The following is a 19,780-nucleotide window of genomic DNA, read 5'->3' on the forward strand; positions in this document are numbered from 1 at the left end:
TGTTCCAGCATAGATGAGTTTCCTTTGATAGGAAAGTGATTTGCTTCAAAGGCAGAAGCAAATTGCTTCAACATCTACTGATAACCTCTATTTGTAAGAAGTCACAAATTAAAATATTTTATGTATTATATTCAGCTATTTGTTAGCCAGTACCAAAAAAATGCCAAATAAAATCAATATTTTCTACTCTTCAGTTTAGGTATGGAAACAAATTAATTCATAATTAATATTTAAGTGCTGCTGGCTACTTTACATTGGTGAGTGTAAAGGGTATTAAAAAGAAGAAATCACTGCATATATAGAAATATATAGCTTCCATTTCAAGGTCCCTTTAGAAGGCTGGGTTAGGGTAAAAGGTCCTTAGAATGAATTATGCCTGTAGATGAATCAGGTGACATTTTCAGAATTGCTTTGGGTCATATTTTTCAGATGTTTTAATTTTTCCTCTTTTGGGTTCTGCCTAAATGATACCGCAGCTGGGCAGAGCTCCAGAAGACACTGGTTGTAATCCTAGCTCTGCTAATGTCTGTCCTGACCCCTTTGTACGTATCACTCAACTTCTCTGAGCTATCTCTGAGCTTTTCTATCTGTCAAATGGAATCAAAATGCTGATCATAATGTATTCAAAATGGCCTAATAAAATTCCTATGTATAAGCTAGAAATGATCAGAGAGGGTAGCATTTAGCTCTCCTGACACCTGTGCTACCTCTGTGCTACTCTCATAGGATGGGTTTCATCTGACCACATAGAGAATCTGTATCTGAAGTAGTCACTTGAAGTCCCTTTAAAATCAGTGGTGAGAAATAACCAATTCTAAATCATATTTCATCTGATTTGGATTAGATGTCTACCTTCAGACAAGCTTAACAAAGAAAAAGAGATTCCTACAATATAGATGTATAAAGCTAGAAGATACTACCACTACCCAAAGTGATTTAGCAGTCAGAGCTTATAGCCCCCAGAGATTTAGATTCCTTTATCCATCTTATATTAAAGAGTTTTATCTGGATAATTTTGCTTCAACCTATATGGTCAGAAGACAATAATAAAAACCAGGGACCTTGAAGTATCCTCATGTCATGTCACTTAAACAATTCAAAGGTTGATTTTCTCCCTTTGGCTAAGAAATAACTAAAGAACAAATCTTTCATAAATTCTCATTTGCAAATTGTAATTGCTTCAAGAGTAGAAACACTTAACATGCTCATGCATTTCTGATATGTATTAAAAAAAAGAGGAAAAAAAAAATCCCAACTAAAGAAAAAACCACTACCCACTCCCAGAACCCAATAACAAGACTCAGACATCATAGCAACAAATAGAAAGGTTGTATAGCTTAATTTTTTTAGACTCCAGCTTGATGCCCAACTAAAACTGTGCAAAAAAGATGCCATTAAAAATACAAAGTTGAATCACAACATAGCTGAAATGCATGTGTATTATGTAATTTATAATACGATTTACTGGCTGTAATTGTCATGCACTTTTTATGCCTCCAAGAACTACATGAAGCACAAGGATTTACTGACTGTGCTGAATTTTAACTATGTATCAGAACTAGGGCTGTACAAAACATGACAATGTGTCTTCATGAGGGCTCATCTAAGAGCTTCCTTCTTCTTGGTGTCAAACCAGAGACTTCCTTTGTGTCTCATGTTCCTCAGAAGCCCAAATCTCAAGGCAAAACTCAAGGTCACAGCCAGGGTCCTATCTTGGTCCCATTAAAATTCTGCATTTTACCCATAGAGTGCTGAACTTAAGGGTAGGAATAACATATTGGAAAACTATCTAGTTTCACATGCAAAGGGTAAGGGGTTTCACCTCATCTTACTGGAGTTATATGAAAGTTGCATGTATAATTTAACCAAACCATTTAAGTTCTTTTGTAGTTGTCGTGGTTTATCCAAGGAGGGAGAGGTATTTCTGAAAAGGTAACTCATCCCATGGTAATGAGATTTCTGCACCTATGTTTCTAAGATAAGGACAAATCATGCTTTGGAGATGCCTGTCTTTGTTGATCAATTAAAATGGGAGCCTATACAATTAGTTTAGGCTTAACAGTTTTTGAATGTCTCTAGTTTGGTGAGACAAAGGAGATCCTAAGGCTGAAATCCAATGTAGTGTACACTCCAAAATTGTACTTACCTTTTACTTACAGAGGAAGAGAAACTTCAACTTTTAGCTGAATTGCACGCAAAACTGTGAACAAAGAGCTAGGATTTACTTTTGTGAGTACTGTTATCACACGGGACAATGAAAGCTTTGTAATGAGGATTTGGTTTTCTCTCGTAACGATTTAATTGAATTTCTACTGAAATAATCCATGAGGAAGAGATTTTTAAGATAAAACATTTTCAGTTCTTACTACTCTCAATATGATATGAGAAGTAAAGTTTTCAATGCGTCCTTCATTATTTTTTTCAGAGTGATATATATTCAAATGTACTGCATTTTAAGTTAAATTTGGGTGAGGTCTTTCAATTTGATTAACAAGACGTTTTAGATGAGTTAAGTAATGGAATCTTTAAAATGTAGGTTCATGGGACATTATGACATTTTAAAGAGATTGCCAAATACAAATGTAGAAATGTCAATATATATATAATAACAGAAAATTCTTAGTTTTGACCACAGTGTTAAAATGAGTCTAGTATATGTTTGCATAAGAATTTGTATCATTTGTATGATGAAAGGATTTTTTCCTGAAAAGTTTGTAAATTAGAGACTTAAAAAGGCAGGTGTTCCCATTCTCTTCGAACAGCAGATTACTGAGTAAGGTAACATCATCCCTCTCCTTTTTCATTTCTTTTGATGTATAACAATGATTTACAGAATCATAGAATAATAGAAAGCTTTGGGTTGGAAGGGACCTTTAGAGGTCATCCAGCCCAACCCCCCTGCAGTGAGCAGGGACAGCTTTAACCAGATCAGGGTGCCCAGAGCCCCATCCAACCTGACCTTGAATGTTGCCAGGGATGGGGCCTCCACCACCTCTCTGGGCAACCTGTTCCATTGTTTCACCACCCTCATTGTAAAAAATTTCTTTCTTATGTCTAGTCTAAATCTATTCTTCTTTAGTTTAAATCTATTATTCCTTGTCCTGTCACAACAGGCCTTGCTAAAAAGATTGTCCCCATCTTTCCTGTAGGCCCCCTTTAAGTATTGAAAGGCCACAATAAGGTCTCCTCGCAGCCTTCTCTTCTCTAGGCTGAACAACCCCTACTCTCTCAGCCTGTCCTCGTAGGAGAGGTGCTCCAGCCCTCAGATCATTTTTGTGGCCCTCCTCTGGACTGGCTCCAACAGGTCCATGTCCTTCCTGTGCTGAGGGCCCCAGAGCTGGACGCAGTGCTGCAGGTGGGGTCTCACCAGAGCAGAGTAGAGGGGCAGAATCACCTCCCTCCACCTGCTGGCCATGCTGCTTTTGATGCAGCCCAGGATTTGGTTGGCTTTCTGGGCTGCAAGAGCACATTGCTGGCTCATGTCCAGCTTTTCATCCACCAGTACCCCCAAGTCCTTCTTGGCAGGGCTACTCTCAATCCCTTCATCCCCCAGCCTGTACTGATATCGGGGGTTGCCCTGTCCCAGGTGCAGGACCTTGCATTTGGCCTTGTTGAACCTCATGAGGTTCATACAGGCCCACCTCTCCAGCTTGTCCAGGTCCCTTTGGATGGCATCTCATCCTCCTGGCATGTCAACCCCACCACTCAGCTTGGTGTCGTCTGCAAACTTGCTGAGAGTGCATGTGATCATACTGTCTATGTCATTGATGAAGATGTTAAACAGCACTCGTCCCAGTATGGACCCCTGAGGCACACCACTTGTCACCGGTCTCCATGTGGACATTGAGCCATTGACCATGACCCTCTGGATGTGACCATCAAACCAATTCCTTACCTACCGAACAGTCCACCCATCAAACCCATATCTCCCCAATTTAGAGAGAAGGATGTTGTGGGGCATGGTATTGAAGGCTTTACAGAAGTCCAAATAGATGACATCCATTGCTTTTCCCTTGTCCACTGATGCAGTCACTCCTTCCCAGAAAGCCACTAGGTTGGTTAGGCAGGACTTGCCCTTGGTGAAGCCGTGCTGGCTGTCTCAAATCACCTCCCTGTCCTCCATGTGCTTGAGCATAGCTTCTAGGAGGATCTGTTCCATGATCTTCCCAGGCACAGAGGTGAGGCTGACAGGTAAGTAGTTCCCAGGGTCCTCCTTTCTTACTGTCCTGGTTTCGGCTGGGATAGAGTTAATTTTCTTCCTAGCAGGAGGCATAGTGCTGTGTTTTGGATTTAGTAGGAGAAGAGTGTTGATAACACACTCATGTTTTTAGTTGTTGCTGAGTACTGCTTATGCTAGTCAAGGACTTTTTCAGCTTCCCATGCTCTGCCAGGCGCACAGGAAACTGGGAGGGGGCACAGCCAGAATAGTTGATCCAAACTGACCAAAGGGCTATTCCATACCATATGACGTCATGCTCAGTATATAAACTGGGGGGGGGGTGGCCGGGGAGCAGCGATCGCTGCTCGGGAACTGTCTGGGTATCGGTCGGCGGGTGGTGAGCAATTGCATTGTGCATCACTTGCTTCGTGTATCATTATTATTATTATCATTATTATACTGTTACTATTAGCATTACTATTTTACTTTATTTCAATTATTAAACTGTTCTTATCTCAACCCAGGAGTGTTTCTCACTCTTACTCCTCCGATTCTCTCCCCCATCCCATCGGGGTAGGGGGAGTGAGCGAGCGGCTGCGTGGTGCTTAGTTGTTGGCTGGGGCTAAACCACGACACTTCCCTTTTTAAAAATGGGCACAACATTCCCCTTCTTCCAGTCAGCAGGGACTTCACCTGACTGCCATGACTTTTCAAATACCATGGAGAGTGGCTTGGCAACTACATCAGCAATTCCCTCAGGACTCTCAGGTGCATCTCCTCAGGTCCCACAGACCTGTGTATCTTCAGGTTCCTCAGGTGGTCTTGAACCAGATTTTCCCTTGCAGTGGGAAGGAACTTACCCCCCTGGTCCCCACCTTGCAGTCCATTGACTCGGGAGGGGTGAGGCGAGAGGTTGCCGGTGAAGACCGTGGCAAAGAAGTTGTTGAGTACCTCTGCTTTGTCCTTGCCTGTTGATACTAGGTCACCATTCTTGTTCATCGGGGGGGTATGCTTTTTTTCACCTTCCTTTTCTGGTTGACATACCTGTAGAAGCCCTTCTTGTTATTCTTTACATCCCTTGCCAAATCCAGCTCCAGCCGCACCTTGGCCTTCCTGACCCCCTCCCTACACAACCGGGCAGCTTCCCTGTACTCTTCCCAGGACACCGGTGCCTGCTTCTACTGCCTGTGCAGTTCCCTCTTACTCTTTAGTTTGACCAGCAGGTCTCGACTCAGCCATGCTGGTCTCTTCCCTTCATTGCCTGATTTCTTACACCTGGGGACTTAGAGCTCTTGCACTCTATGGAAGGTGTCCTTAAAGATCTGCCAGCTCTGTTCTGTTCCCCTGTCCCTGAGGACTGTTTCACAGGGGGTCCTTCTGACTAACTCCTTGAAGAGCTGGAAGTTTGCTTTCCTAAAATTTAGGGTCCTGACTATACTTGCTTTTCCCATGTCCCTCAGGTGTGTGAACTCCACCAATGCATGATCACTGCAGCCCAGGCTGCCTTCAGTCTTGACATCACCAATGAGCTCACTTGCATTGGTGACCATCAGGTCCAGTATTACATCCCCTGGGGTGGGGGTGTCTATTACCTGGCTTAGGAATTTATCTCCAGTGCATTCCAGGAATCTCCTGGATTGCCTACAGCTCATTGTGCTGCTTTTCCAGCAAATGTCAGGGTGGTTGAAGTCCCCCAGCAGGATGAGAGTCTGCAAGCGTGAAGTCTCCTGGAGCTGGAGGAAGAAGACTTTGTCAGTATGCCTTTGTCAGTTTCCTAAAGGGGAGGAAATTAATTTGCCGTTATCATCAAGTGGCCTGAAAAGAGGCAGAGAGACATCATTGGTGATGGAGACAGGAGAAATTCCCAGACTTGGACAGGTGGATAGGATGAACTGCAGAAATGTATGGAAATTAAAGCAATAATAGTTCCTTTGAAACTGAAAGTCTGTTGACTTGAGAATAAATTCTTTGGTTTAGAGTTGGGCTCAGTATTTTGTTTTACCTCATCATGGATAGAAATGTGAAGGCCATTTAAAGCCAACATGAACTTTCAACAGAGTTAAAAATGACCTAGCTCTGAAGAGTAAATCTCCAGCCTATCAAAAGCCAAGCTGTAGACAAAGCAGCATAAAACATTTTATCCACTTTGATTTCATGGGGTCAATATTTACAAATACATAGAAACCTCCCAGGTTAACTTAGCCTGCAGGATTGAATTTTTGATGCACAGAAGGCAAAGGATATTCAAACTGGCTAATTATTTGAAATCATGTACACTCTATAGAGTGATCAGGAACATAACAACCTACATGTCGGATAGTTTGGCTGTGAAATCAAATGTCGTTTGCTTGTGATTCCCAAGGCAGGATGAAGCATGGCTCAGTTTCCTTGTGAAGTTTGGTTTTCTGCTAGCCAGTAAAATTCCTGAAAACATATATTCTTTCAATGTGATAGAAATAGAAGAAACCAAGATGAAACAATGTCAGTACTGAAAGTTTTTATATAGACACTCAGGTGATAATAAATTCTATTGAATTGATTGTGAACCATTTGTATTTCAGTTATATGTCATTTTTGCAGAAAAGTCATGTCTCTGTCTCAGTTAGAAATATCATACTGAATCTCATTATTGGACAACCGTTAACAACTGCATGTGAAAAATATTTATCTGATGCAAATAAACTGATGAAAATATGTTTCAGAGAACTGTAGAAAAAAAAAATTCTTTCTTCAAAGGTGGTTCCTTTGTTTGATTTTCTGTGAATTTAACCTGTGAATTTTCCATGAAATAAACTTGAAAATATTTCTTCATTTGCTTTTTGATTATTTTCTTCCTTTTTCCCTCTCTCTTTTTCTCTCTCCTGTCCACTGGCACAATCTCCTTTGAAAATAAATCTTGTTATTTTCATTAACATACAATTTCATGAAACAAACATTTTCTTCTGAATATAGGTTTGAGAAAAGGAGATCAATGGAATAGTCTAAATTATCCTGAATAAATAATGACTTTTAAAAATTTTATTTTATTTTGATCCTACTATATACATGGAGGAAAAAAACCCAGCAAAACCACCCCTACCGTGGTGTAGATTTGCTCCCACATAACCATATCACAAACCAGGAAGCATGTGGCAGTGTTTCTAATATTATAAACAGTAATATAACTGTTTAGTCATAGATGTTTTGAATTACTACATTTCTTCCTTCAGGTCTTTGGATTTGTTTCAAAGCTTGCTGAAGTCAATGGATGTTGCATCATAAAATCTGGGGCTTTTATTCATCAATTTAATTCAGAATTTTGCTTATAAGCATTCATGGAATAACAGTACTTTTTGCTAAGTGTATAATAACAGCTGCTCAATAAAATGGCATTTCATTAAACATTTTTTTCATTAAATAACCTTAATTATCCAATTAATGAGTATTCAAAATCAAAACAGATGAAATTGAAGAAAGCTCAGAAGATGAATAATACCTTGAATGCATCCTCTAATCACTTTAATAACAAAAGCTCACAGCATTTCTATAAGTTTGGTAAGAAAATTTCTGGGTTCTTGTTCCTACTTAATAAGATTTCTGCTATTATGTGCATTTTCACATCACAGGGACGTTACTCTTGAAAAAAAATTGTGAAGAGGAAAGATAAACACAATAAAGTGTACAAGGGAAGAGCTACAGATGTCATCTATCTGAATTTCTGTAAGGCCTTTGACACGGTCCCCCACAACATCCTTCTCTCCAAACTGGAGAGATATGGATTTGATAGGTGGACTCTTTGGTGGATGAGGAATTGGTTGGATGGTTGTATCCAGAAGGTAGTGGTCAACAGCTCAATGTCCAGATGGAGATCAGTGACAAGTGGTGTCCCTCAGGGGTCCATATTGGGACCAGTACCATTTAATATCTTCATCAGTGACATAGACGGTGGGATCGAGTGCACCCTCAGCAAGTTTGCAGATGACACCAAGCTGAGTGGTGCGGTTGACACATGTGAAGGATGGGACACCATCCAGAGAGACCTGGACAAGCTTGAGAAGTGAGCCCATGTGAGCCTCAGGAGGTTCAATAAGGCCAAATGCAGGGTCCTATACCCGGGTCGGGGTAACCCCCAGTATCAATACAGGCTGTGGGATGGAGGGATTAAGAGCAGTCCTGCCGAGAAGGACTTGGGGGTACTGGTAGATGAAAAGCTGGACATGAGCCAACAGTTTGCGCTTGCAGCCCAGAAAGCCAACCGTATCCTGGGCTGCATCAAAAGCAGCGTGGCCAGCAGGTGGAGGGAGGGGATTCTGCCCCTCTACTCTGCTCTGGTGAGACCTCACCTGGAGCACTGCGTCCAGCTCTGGGGCCCTCAGCACATGAAAGACATGGACCTGTTGGAGCGGGTCCAGAGGAGGGCCACAAAAAGATCCAGAGGGGTGGAACACCTCCTGTATGAAGAAAGGCTGAGAGAGTAGGGGTTGTTCAGCCTGGAGAAGAGAAGGCTGCGGGGACACCTTATGGCAGCTTTTCGATACGTAAAGGGGGGTTATAAGAAAGATGGGGCCCAATATTTCAGTAGGGCCTGTTGCAATAGGACAAGGGGTAATGGTAAAAAAACTAAACTAGAAGAGGGTAGATTTAGACTAGATATAAGGAAGAAATTTTTTACGATGAAGGTGGTGAAACAGTGGAACAGGTTGCCCAGAGAGGTGGTGGAGGCCCCATCCCTGGAAACATTCAAGGCCAGGTTGGACGGGGCTCTGAGCAACCTGATGTAGCGGAAGATATCCTTGCGTATTGCAGGAGGCTTGGGCTAGATGACCTCTAAATGTCCCTTCCAATCCAAACCATTCTATGATTCTGTGATGAAGGAAAAAAGATATAGTTTGCTTTAAGGGTTCAGTTATGGGTTCTGTGTATCTATGGTATACATGTCATGAATTTTGATCAAAGACATGCATTCAGACCTTCAGACAGTAAGAAAGTGTTTTGCTAAAGTGCATAAATCTCTGTATACATCTTGTATATATCCCTCTTCATCCAATCAACCTGAAGTAAGGTTCTTCCCATCTCTGGGTATACAACCTGTGTAATCCCACATAAAAATAATTGTTGTACCTGATTACGTTTTGGGCATGGATTGGTGCACCTTGACTCCCAGGATTTCAGTGGGAGTTGAAATTTCTCTGCACCTTGTAAAACAGGGCTCCTGCCCTGGAAGGCCAAGCAGAGGAGAAACTGCAATGTTCACAGCATGAGCTTTTCATAGAACACATACCAGCAGCTTGAGGGTTTTCACAGTATTCCTTCCAGATGTTTAGCTTCCAGTTCACACAGCCATGCTGAAGGTCAGCACAGGGGATATAGCTTCAATTTCCTCTCTTTCAGGAGCTTCCAAATCAATGCTTTCTGTAGATTTGTGTCTCTAATCTTCCCAGGTGGAGGATAGTTGACCGAATTTTCATCTCTCTGGAAGCCCCCTCTTGGGGTTCACCCTAGGTATTGCCTGAACAACCTGCCCCAGGCTGCTTACCTGACTACATGAGGGGACAAGGGCTACCAATCCAGATGGAGTGAGCGAAGGAAGGAGAATTTGACCAGACTGTCTTTTGGTGTAAATGCACATTGTTCTTGTGACTTCTAGAGTAAACGTCTATCTGGTGAGGTACTCAACAAGTGCTTTTTAACCAGTTTTAAGCAAAAAATATACCTATCTGATGTGTGTACACTTTCATTGGGGCTCTCATGAAATCACTTTGATGTTTCTTTTTTTCTTTTTTTTTCCTTATATCCTGCTACAGCCCTTCCTAAAAACTAATGACCCAGACACTCTCCTCCTGAGCTACAATAAATGGAAGGGAACAAATAAACAGAAAATCTCTGCATCTCCCTTAGAGCCAGTGCATCCTGCAGATATCTCCCAGTGGCTGTCATTAGCCCTAATGGAAAGCAGCTGAGCCCCAGCACAGCTACATTGGTCTTCACTGAGCAGGTACTTGTGCGTGAAAAAGGATGTATTTGCAAATATTCCTTCTGTGTTACAAGAGTAAGATATTTAACCATGTAGCCTAACTTTGGTGCCATAGGAATAAACTAAGCCCAAACTTCACTCCAGAAGATAAACTTGTCACTGCATGAGGAATTTCTCCTTTCCTTTAAAAATACATGTATAATGTGTGCAAACCTGACAGATAGATTTATTTATGTCTGGCTGCAAATACAAGCTAGTTATCTAGTGTACGTTTATACACTGTGAAGATACAAAGATAGCTCTAGTATAAAATTTACTCCATGCTTACACAGGCACTTAGCATAGGTAGGAAGACTCATTATCTAAGGTGCCTTCCTCTCTCCACTGATGGTAGGAAAACTAAGGACTTGATTCATCTGGTATCTATGAGATGTCAGATTAAGGTAAGAGGAACTGTTCCCCTAAAAATACCTGTTTCTCCAGTGATGACTATAAAAGAAAAAAAGGGTGATGTTCTCAAAGGTGGATATTCACTTTTAGTTAGATGAACTCCACCTTATTTGTTTAACTTCTGTAAGACTGAAGTTATGTAAAATCAATACATTTGAGATCATCGTGCAGCAAGAATGCGTTAAATTCCAATTACTATGAGATCTCCTCACTTTGTTTCTGGACTACTTTTGGTCTTTGTATGCACACTGCATATTGTATTAGGACCTTATTCTTTACTGGGGGTTTGAGTTACAATCCCCATACAAATAATAATGAAGGCACTACTACTACAGTGAAATATGATGGTACAGCTCTGAAGACTTCTTGGTATTGAGACCGTAAGAAGATAAGCATAGTCACACTGGATCAGTCTGCCTCCTGTGTCAAACATTGGTCAAGAGAAGATACCTCCTAGAAGACCATAAGAACTGGACAAACAACAGTCACCTGTTACACTCCCCAAGGCCAAATAGTTTTAGCCTAGGCACTTTAAGAGATGAGTTTTATTTCCAAATGAATTTCAGGCCTTGCCAGAGGTTCAGGTTTAACTTTGAGCTGGATCTCCATTAAAAATCAATTCCATTTGACTAAGGTATAAATAGATATGTGTTAATTTTCCATGAGCAACAGAAAGCCGCTGGATGCATAGGTTACCTTATGGGTCCCCATGTGTCAGAAGGGAGCCTATGACAGGGAAATGGGAACGCATTAACTGCATTAAAGGGATGGGTTGATTATCTGAATTTGATCAGGTCAACGTGCTGGAGGATCAGAGACACCTAAACTTTGTGCAATATTTTATCTCCAGCACGTACTGCTTTAAAGCTCAGAAAGTCATTAAACTCCAAGCCAGCACACGGAATGCCTAGTGGGATTAACCTTCAAAAACTAATTACCAAAGAGATCAACAAAAGGCAGCCTGCATCACTACTGTTGTGACAGCATACCAGAGGAGTGAGTGGTGTCAGAAAATGTTGATTAAAAGGATACAATTTGCTGGACACCCTTTTCCTATGCAGGCACAGGTTTCTAAATGTTTACAAAGGAAAGATCAATGAAAGACAGGTTTCCAATTATAGCTAGGGATCTAGATACAATTGTTATGATGATTATTATTATTTTATCATTTTTCCAGTAGTTTCTAGAGAAGTTATTAATGAGGTATTGCACTAGCATCTAGGAAGGATCAGCTCCCATCTTAAAGAAAAGAGGTGGGATTACCTCACCTTTATTTACACATCTACAGCTCAACAAATCACCCTGAAGTTCCAGTGATAATCAATGAAGAGATACAGACATTATGAGTATCTGATTTGTCCGAGTCATCTGAATAAGGTAAACAGCACCCTCAAAATGCATGCTGCTTTGTGGTTTTTTTCCCTTTTTCTCTTTAATTTAAAGTAAGCCTGTGATAGCTGCCTTGAACATACAGTGTGGGTTTTAAATGTAGTGAGATTAATTCCAGCTGTATGCCAAACAGATAACACAAATAAATGTTGAGCTTATGTCCATCAGATGTCAAACCAAAACACAATAGATTGCTGTTACCTGTGAAATCTCTTAATAACTCCTCAGTTTTCATGTCCCTTGGATGAATCTGATCTCAAGTGATAAAGAACCATGTAGCAGATTATGTTATACATATTTATATACACACACACACGTATATGGACATGTAGGATGTTTATATATGCATGTGCCCATGTACAATATGACATTATATTATAATAGGTATTTAATGTTATTATATTACACATTATTTAATTTTTATATATATATATACACACACACATATGCATGTATGTATGTATGTATTATATCACCCATAAACACACACATATGCATGTATGTATGTATGTATGTATTATATCACCATAAACTTGCTCCAGTTTCTGGACACACAGCTTTTAGACTGATTTAAGTTAGACAAGTAAAATAAAAACATATCTCTGTAAAGAAACAAAGAAGGCTGTTTTTTCCCCCAGATTTCTGCAAATACTATTGGACTAGAAGTCCCTCTAAAATACCAAAGATACTAAAGTGTAACCTGAACAAACCATATTGGAAAGCAGAAATCCCAAAGTTCATACCAACAAAAGTAAAGTATCCCAGCAAGCTTGGGATCCTGCACAGTCCTACAAGGCTGAATACGTTTCCAAAAGCCACCACCTAGCTGATATGGTATTTTAGAATGTGGTAATCAGAATTCTGGGAACACGTTCGTTATACAAATACTGTTAAATCAATCTGATGATAGCACTAGTAGAGACCAGGGCCTGACTTTAAGAGATCATCAGGGAGGACTCAAAAGAAATTAGTGCATTTAATTACCTTTCTGCAGTTCCCAAATAAAATAAATGTCTATTGAATTTCCCCCCTCAGTTTAAGGCTCTTCACAAATGTTATTACATTTTAATTAAAGTGAACTTGTTTTTCCATTTAGTGGTTATTCTAGCTAGATTTTTTTTTCATTATTCTTACATTTGAATAAAGATGCTAATTGGGGATTAGTTTGTAATAACAGCAGACAGGCCCTGAGGATCCATTCTGCAAACTAATAGTCTATGGATGCAGAACAATCCATAAGCCAGCATGGGGGAACCAGTCTGTTACCAGAAGTGATCATCTTCATTCACAGCTATAGACTGCACACTACAATGAGTTCTGGTGAGATATCCTTCTTACTTAGAACCCATGCACTACTGCTTTTCAGATGTTCCTTGTTTGCTTTATCCCAGGGAGAATAGGGACAGTTTGGCATTTACCTGGTATATTTACATGACTGACATGGATAGCTCAGGTTCTGAGCTGTCTGGAGATGAATCAGGTTTGGTACAGCAGCACAGCAGCTGAGCGAACACTGACAGCTTTTAAAATGTTAATAAGGACATGGCACTATGCTGACATAGTTGCACAATATCTGGATAAGAGCAAAGGGGTTTGTCTCTTTAAGGCTATTCACCTAAACATTCTAACATTAGCAAGATGATGTTCAGTGATCTCAGTCTATTAATTTGTAAAAAAATCCTTCAATAATTCAATATTAAGACTGTGAAAGAGAATCTTATATCCTGTCAGAATGTGAAGTTACTAAAACTTAAACCACTGAAGATCAGGCAAGTCAGAGTAGAGATAACCAAGTAACTCTCTTCTGAACCCAAAATATCAAAGATCTCTAGGTATTATATTAATTCACAATTTTAGTTGGTACTGCAGTAAAGAGATGCAAGTTGATCTCCAGGTCTGCATAAAAATAGGAGTACTATAACAAAGTTTACTAACATGCCCTAGCTGGAGGAAAGAGCATGACTTCAGAAAATCTTTGACTTAAATTACATGATATTTATACCATATCCTTTCCTGAAGTGATGAACAGTACCATATCTCCAGGAAGTCTAACAAAATATATGAATTTTAGTTATATTTAAGAACACCCCCCCACACCTTTAAACAGAAAGATATTTATAGCTGGAACTCACTGGTAGACTAATGTATTGTAAGCTTACCTACAAATCTAGAATACAAATTCTCTGCTTGCTAGCTGCCTGTTTGTGGGGGGCTATCTTCACTCTTATGAAAATGTTGTAGCCTAAATGTGACAGATGTCTTTGAAGTTTAAATGAGCATAGATGTTTTCCTTAGGCTTTAATTGAATCTAGTGGCAATCAAACTCTTCCTACAGTGTGACCTGTGTTTTAGAAGAGATTTTGTCAAGTAGGGTAGGACTGGTCCCTAAACTCATTCTCTCTTCCAAACTCTATCCCTAAAAGGTTCCAAGATTTTACAAATTACAAGGAATTGTCAGGATAAGACATAAACATTCTGTCTCTATAGTAGATAATATAGTGAGATAATATATTGAGAGGAAGAAAACAAGAAACATAGAAGAAATTTTTCATTCTTTAATCTTTTTCTTACTCTGAGCATTTGAACAAGATATCTTTCAGTGATAATGAAACTGAGTTAATTTGTATTTTATTAAGCTAGTAAGGTGGAATTTTTTATGCTGACTTTTAAGAAAGATTCGGTGTCAACAGTAAAATGCAATGAGTTAATGGAATTCTTAACCCTGGGAAATTTGAAGACAGTACATTTAGCAAGATTTTTTTTTTTTTTTTTAATCAAAGTGGTTTGAAGAAACATTTGTTGATAACCTAATAAGGAAATACCAATACATGTAATGAACTAGATTAAAAAACATTTATATACAAGTCAGACCCTTATTCTTAAATTGTCCCATTGACTTCAGCTTCACTGGAACAACATTTGAAACACAGTACAGAGCCTGTCTGATACAGCTTAAGGAAGGTAAATATGCTGAGGAAATGTTGAAACTGATTCTGTAAAAAAGGAGCCAAATGGCTTAATCTGGGTGCGTACTATAGCTCTGTACTGTGGAAGGGATTTTCCAAAAAGACCTAAAGATACCTTTTCTCTGCCTTGGGAGAATGTCATTGCAGCAAACAACAACTATGTGAGACAAAAAGAGGCAGTGTGTGTTTTTCACATGGACTAAATACCTCCTCACAAGGTCTGGAAACTCACGTGAGTCACTAGAATTGGATACCGGTAGAAAGACCTGCTGGAAAGGACCTCCCAGGTCCCCCAGCACAGCACCTGGCTTCTGGTAGTACCAGCTAGACTGAAACAATTGAGAACATATACGTGTCTAATTTGGGTTTACAGATCTCTAAAGACGGAGATAACACAGCTTCTCAGACAGTCTTCCAACTATGTCTATTCTTATCCCAGCTAAGGAAAGCTTGCTGAGACCAGAAGCATATGACTGTATAACTCAGAACTGCATGAGTGCCTGTACACTTCTGAGATACTCACACCTCTACTTGCAGTGAAGACCCAGCCTAGGGAAAATGTTCACACAGTCTGTTGTTGGTCCTGAGCTCAGCCGCGGTGACTGCTGTGGCATGGGTGGTGGAGAGGCTGGTGAGTCATTCAGGCCTCCTACAATCCAGTGGAGCTGCGAGCTCTATTTCTGCACACAGTCAACGGATGGAAGAATTCACAAAAGTTAAATTTGGCAGTCATTACTGGAAGTCTCAATATGACCCTCAGTCAATTAGGCAACCCAGTCTTATGAACAAGAATGACTAAGGACCATTAGCTTATAAGAGTCAAAGAAAGCCAACTTCTTAACCCCAGAGGCACAACAGCTCTATAGAGGTTTCAGAATTGGTTTGTCTGAAGTAAGTAATCAAGAAAAGCCAGAAGTGATTTGCTGGGGGTTTAAAATAGAATAGCTTTGCCATCAACAATAGCTAGAGATAGAGCACATTGTGCCCACATTGTACCTAAGACAAGCTTTGCATAATAGACGAGAGTTCACTTCCACATGATTAGTTATAGACTCCTCGGAGGGAAAAGCAAGAAACCAGCAAAGAGAACAGGCTTTTCATCATCATTTATAAAGACTTTAGCGGCATGTTTAAAAAGGTGAAATGATACTTACCTCCATTGTATAACACTTTAAGGTACAGAGCTTTGATGAATACATCCCATTTAGATGTTTGGGATTATTACTGGTTATAGTCCTTCCATTAGTGACTTGCCCCACTTCAAAATCCTACTTCTTCATATTTTCTCATTACCAGACTAACTGCAATATTAATTTTTTTTTTTATTTCTAACTTCCCCTAATTAAAGTAACAAAAAGTCATGAATGCAAACATATTTAAAATCAAAGATCACTTTACAAGTAAATTTGAAAGTACGGTGTTGGTTCCTCTATTTAAACAGTAAATTTAAAATGAATATTTATGCAGACTAAATCAGCTAATCACATCATGAAAGAAAAGCTAGTTAAGTGGACTTGTCAAAGGAGAATGAGAGTTAATACAGCAACCCTTGACCCTGGAGAGTAAATCTTGACTTGTGTGATTAGTTGCTCTGCTTTACTTGGGGAAAGGATTTGTGGCATCAAACCCAGAAATTCCTGCTTGATGCTGGAACTCAGACTGAATATGTGCACTTCTGCAGCTCTATGACAGATGTAGAAGTGCATATATAGGTATCTCTTGGATCAGACAGGATCCAAAATTAAAATTATATATGTTATTCAGTGTCCAAATTAAAATCTCTGGTTATTTGAATATGACATTACTTGACTCTGGCATGAACCATGACACATTGAATTTCAACATGGAAAGTCTATTCTTTTGCATTGTCCATTGTTTTCTCATTCTATATTTTTTTTAGAAATATCAGCTATACTAAAGAGAGTTGCTGGAAGCACTTTCTGAATTGGGTACTGTTCTTTGAGAGACCATTACCTGTTACAAGGGGTTCAGAAACATGTTGCATTCCAGTTGAAGTCATTGACCTTATGAATATCTGTGTGTGATTGTACTGCATAAATCCATTAGGATTTTGCACAAAGTCAGCTGAACTACTGTTAAGGAATATGAAGGAATCATGCAAGATCTCAACCTGAGTTTCTTCTCTTACTATCATGAAGAATCCATATTGCACTGTCCAGGAGTGGATGCTGATGAAGCTATAATGACTCCAAAGCTCATTTGGCTCCAAGAATTTTTCCATTTAGACATCTAGCCTAAACTAATTCTCTAGGAACCCTTGAAAGTCAATGGAGAGAAAAAGCACCTCTCAATTATGTTTCATTTTATCTCTCTTTCACTCAGGTTAGGGCAATGTAAAGAATTTCTGCACTGAGGCTAGGTAAAGCCCTTAAGGCAAACCGAACTATTAGCTTTCATTGAATGCCAAAGGTTTGATGGTTAAAATTAGGTGAGATTATTCTTACCCTGGATACGGACACAACTCAGTATCTTCATAAAGATGTAATATAATATTCAGACTGGACACAATTTTTGGATGCCTATTTAAAATAACACTTTACAACCTCTCCTGGCAGAGATCAGGAAACTAGAGAAAACACACTGCAAATAGGTAAAAAGTTGAAGAGGTCAATCATTTTCTCTATGTAATTTGTAGAGAGTCCACATCCAGTGCATGAATTATTCTTCCCACTTTCCTGAAATTCAATAGTTAATTAACATGTAGGAGAATTACGTATTTAAAATTAGCCTCCTTTCAAGTAATGTTTTTTCCAGGAAGGGCAATTTTGCTGGAGGTTAATTTACTACTATTTACATACTTGAGGTCAAACTTGTCTCTCTTGACAAGAGAAGAGAAGATACAAGTTTGCTGGCCCTTTAATTCTCTTCTGGTGCCTCTATAGATTTCAAGGTGTCTATGTTCATTAATGTTGTCCCTGTGTATGACAGGATATCTGACAGATATCCAATACAGCCCTTCAGGTGCATTTCCAATTATACATAGAGAAGTGAATGCAACCAGTTACTTTAACAAACTAAATACCAGGAATTTAATCCAGAGTAATTGTCTGATCTTTTTCTCTAGACACAGATCCTCTATAGTCATCTTAAGAAGATGTTTCATTCTATATCATGGAGCTAAGCCAGGTTCAAATGGCTTTTTGGAGGCTGGTCCTACTTACTTTCATTGACTCCATAAGTAACATTAAAAATTAACTTAAATTTGTATATTTTGGGCATTTGAAGTAAGACAAAATTAATGTGAACCTTCATGTCTCAAGAGAAAAGTTACTTCTCATCTCCCAGAATTAGCAATTAGGGCATAATTAGATATTCTTGGTGAAAAATAAAAATATCCCATTTTCTTCAGTACTTTTTATTATAGTATAGAAAATTTACCCCTTCTGATTATTTCACTTGAACTGCTGTTCTCCATTAGAAAATGTGGCTTGTGTGTTCACATATGTGTATATAAGTACAGTTAGCTGACCGCTAAAAGATAGTGTTAGGCAGAAAAAAAATTCTTTCCATTTTCTTAAATAGCTTTGTAAGAAAAAGGAGCACTCTATACATGTTGTTGTGTGTTTTTTTTTAATTTACATATATTTTGTGTGTGTTTATAGTAAAAATATAAATATTTTTACACTACTGACCCTTTTTTAAACTTTTGCCTATTTTAATTTTTCCTATTAAAGCCTTTTTTTTTTTGGTGTGGGGGATGGGGATAACAGGGCTTTAAAAGGCAAAAATTTTTGCCACTGAAATTTCTTAAAGAATATGTTAAGTTTCAGATGGTCAAAAAATGTGAAAGCAAAAAAACCATGCTGAATAAAAAGGAAATCCTATTATATACACTCAGGATCCACAATGTTCTTTGACCACTAAATGATTAGAAAGGAGTGACTCTGTGCTGTCAGAAGTTCTTCAATGGCCTCCTCTCTCTTGACCTTTTCACTCATCCACCAATTTCTCAATACCTTCCTGTCAATTTCTTAAAAAGTATGACTCTTTAAAATTGTCCTCTGGGTACTTCTCACCCTGTTTTATACATCTGCAGCTACCCTTCCTTTCAGATCTTTTCCGTTCTACAGGTACATGCTTTAATGTGAACCTTTTGTTGTTGCTGTACACTCACACTTGGTATCTTAGTACGAACGAGTTCACTCCAAGTATTAGTTCCTGTATGGTGGGAAGACCCCACTGCCTCTGAATTTGTAACACTGAGATAAACAACATATTGCTCTTAGGGGGATTACAGACATGTGAAGTTTATAGACCACTGCAGGGCCATTAGGTACAAAGATTAATTCAGATAAGTCTGTAGCAATGACATGATCTGAACGTACAGATTTTAGCACAAGAAGAATCAAGGTTGTCTTTGCTTATTTATAACATTTGTACAGAAGGAACACAGGCTGTAATCTGTGTTCATTAAATTTGTACTTGTGCATTACCAGGTCACCTGGCCATGTACATTTGCTCTGAAACAGGAACAATCACACATTTGCATTTCTGCCAAAAATTAGTAGTGAGCATTATATGGTGCCCATGAGGGCTTCTAGAACATCCTTTATACTGACTGTGAAAGAACAAGCAAAACCAGATCTTGCTTAAAGTCCATCAATACAAGTTACCTATTGTAAACTTGACAGAGTGAGGTTTTTTCCATTTTATGTCTTGTAGGGGGAGCTTTTGAAAGTCTTATCAGATGTCCTAAAACTGAATGAGTCTTCTCAGGAAACCACAGGCTTAGCTCTTCTCCATATGTAAGGTATATCCACTTTAATTAAACCTGTTTCATCAAATCAGCTTAGAACAACAGAGTTTGTATTGTAACCTATTGCAACCTATTGCAAATTTGAA

The sequence above is a fragment of the Pelecanus crispus genome, chromosome 1, assembly GCF_030463565.1.
Source record: "Pelecanus crispus isolate bPelCri1 chromosome 1, bPelCri1.pri, whole genome shotgun sequence".
NCBI classification, from domain to species: Eukaryota; Metazoa; Chordata; class Aves; order Pelecaniformes; family Pelecanidae; genus Pelecanus; species Pelecanus crispus.